The 2,500-nt window shown below is 25.0% G+C and overlaps 1 non-coding gene across 1 annotated transcript in view; it reads left to right on the top strand.

Annotated features, from left to right (window-relative positions):
- The first annotated feature begins 2,465 nt into the window (after positions 1 to 2,465).
- The window catches only part of LOC129252358 (small subunit ribosomal RNA), a 1,991-nt gene continuing 1,956 nt past the window's right edge, over positions 2,466 to 2,500 (top strand). The window contains exon 1 of the ribosomal RNA XR_008583397.1: positions 2,466 to 2,500. This exon is cut by the window's right edge and continues 1,956 nt beyond it. This is a non-coding gene — a ribosomal RNA (small subunit ribosomal RNA).

The raw sequence follows: 2,500 nt of genomic DNA, 5'->3' as shown, positions 1-2,500 counted from the left end.
GATTTTATGCCTGGTTTTCCATACGTTAGTTTAAATAGAAAAAATTTTCGAATATATATACATATATGAAGAATCTATATTCTAATACTAACATGTTATGGAATATAACCTTGGCATATTGGCACTAAAATATATAATAAAGACATTTCAAATCAAACTGAAATGTATTGAAATGAATTTTTCCCATACATTTTTGACAATGTGAGGTGTGCATGGCAAAAAACACTCACGGTGAAGGCATGTGAAATAATATGAAAATATCAAAAGTTAACTAACCAATGATATTGAAGCATATAAATCGAATCATAACTATATGAAACTCGAATTTAAGCCATATTAAACTGGTAATATTGTGATTTTATGCCTGGTTTTCCATACGTTAGTTTAAATAGAAAAAATTTTCGAATATATATACATATATGAAGAATCTATATTCTAATACTAACATGTTATGGAATATAACCTTGGCATATTGGCACTAAAATATATAATAAAGACATTTCAAATCAAACTGAAATGTATTGAAATGAATTTTTCCCATACATTTTTGACAATGTGAGGTGTGCATGGCAAAAAACACTCACGGTGAAGGCATGTGAAATAATATGAAAATATCAAAAGTTAACTAACCAATGATATTGAAGCATATAAATCGAATCATAACTATATGAAACTCGAATTTAAGCCATATTAAACTGGTAATATTGTGATTTTATGCCTGGTTTTCCATACGTTAGTTTAAATAGAAAAAATTTTCGAATATATATACATATATGAAGAATCTATATTCTAATACTAACATGTTATGGAATATAACCTTGGCATATTGGCACTAAAATATATAATAAAGACATTTCAAATCAAACTGAAATGTATTGAAATGAATTTTTCCCATACATTTTTGACAATGTGAGGTGTGCATGGCAAAAAACACTCACGGTGAAGGCATGTGATATAATATGAAAATATCAAAAGTTAACTAACCAATGATATTGAAACATATAAATCGAATCATAACTATATGAAACTCGAATTTGAGCCATATTAAACTGGTAATATTGTGATTTTATGCCTGGTTTTCCATACGTTAGTTTAAATAGAAAAAAATTCTCGAATATATATACATATATGAAGAATCTATATTCTATACTAACATTTTATGGAATATAACCTTGGCATATTGCCATTAAAATATATAATAAAGACATTTCAAATCAAACTGAAATGTATTGAAATGAATTTTTCCCATACATTTTTGACAATGTGAGGTGTGCATGGCAAAAAACACTCACGGTGAAGGCATGTGAAATAATATGAAAATATCAAAAGTTAACTAACCAATGATATTGAAGCATATAAATCGAATCATAACTATATGAAACTCGAATTTAAGCCATATTAAACTGGTAATATTGTGATTTTATGCCTGGTTTTCCATACGTTAGTTTAAATAGAAAAAATTTTCGAATATATATACATATATGAAGAATCTATATTCTAATACTAACATGTTATGGAATATAACCTTGGCATATTGGCACTAAAATATATAATAAAGACATTTCAAATCAAACTGAAATGTATTGAAATGAATTTTTCCCATACATTTTTGACAATGTGAGGTGTGCATGGCAAAAAACACTCACGGTGAAGGCATGTGATATAATATGAAAATATCAAAAGTTAACTAACCAATGATATTGAAGCATATAAATCGAATCATAACTATATGAAACTCGAATTTGAGCCATATTAAACTGGTAATATTATGATTTTATTCCTGGTTTTCCATACGTTAGTTTAAATAGAAAAAATTTTCGAATATATATACATATATGAAGAATCTATATTCTATACTAACATGTTATGGCATATTGGTGTTATTGTATTTTATTCCTGGTTTTCTATAGTTAGTTTAAATAGAAATAAATTTTTGAATTCAAAATTTTATATTCTATACTAGCATTACATAGAAATTATCCTCAACTGTTTGTTTCTTGTATAAATACAGGAAGTTAAACAGATGATGAAGAGAAAAAAATAAGAAAAACAAAAATTTATAAGAAAAATTAAATTTTAAACAAAGGAAAAGAGGAGAAAATTTTTTCAATCATATATATTTATGATTAAAAAATAGAATTATGAAATTATTAATTTCAATTCAAAGAGAAAAATTATGTAATATATGAAATTATTACATTAAAAATGCATTTGAAAAAAAAGTAAAATGTTATTAAGAATGATAAATTATTTGAAAATTGGCAAATATTAAGAAGAAATATCGTTCTTATATTTTTATATAAAATATATAATATAGAGAACGAAAATTCTTTTTCATAAAAAACGGTTTTTGAATTTTGATAAGAAAAGCTAAAGGGGGGTCGCCCCTTTACTTTTTATATACACCGTAATTTATGAAATTTTCAAATATGAAAAACAAAGAAAAATATATAAATACAAATATTATTCTGGTTGATCCTGCCAGTAGTTATATGCTTGT

The sequence above is a fragment of the Anastrepha obliqua genome, unplaced genomic scaffold (genome assembly GCF_027943255.1).
Source record: "Anastrepha obliqua isolate idAnaObli1 unplaced genomic scaffold, idAnaObli1_1.0 ptg000183l, whole genome shotgun sequence".
NCBI lineage: Eukaryota > Metazoa > Arthropoda > Insecta > Diptera > Tephritidae > Anastrepha > Anastrepha obliqua.
This window is presented reverse-complemented; position numbering and strand designations above follow the sequence as displayed.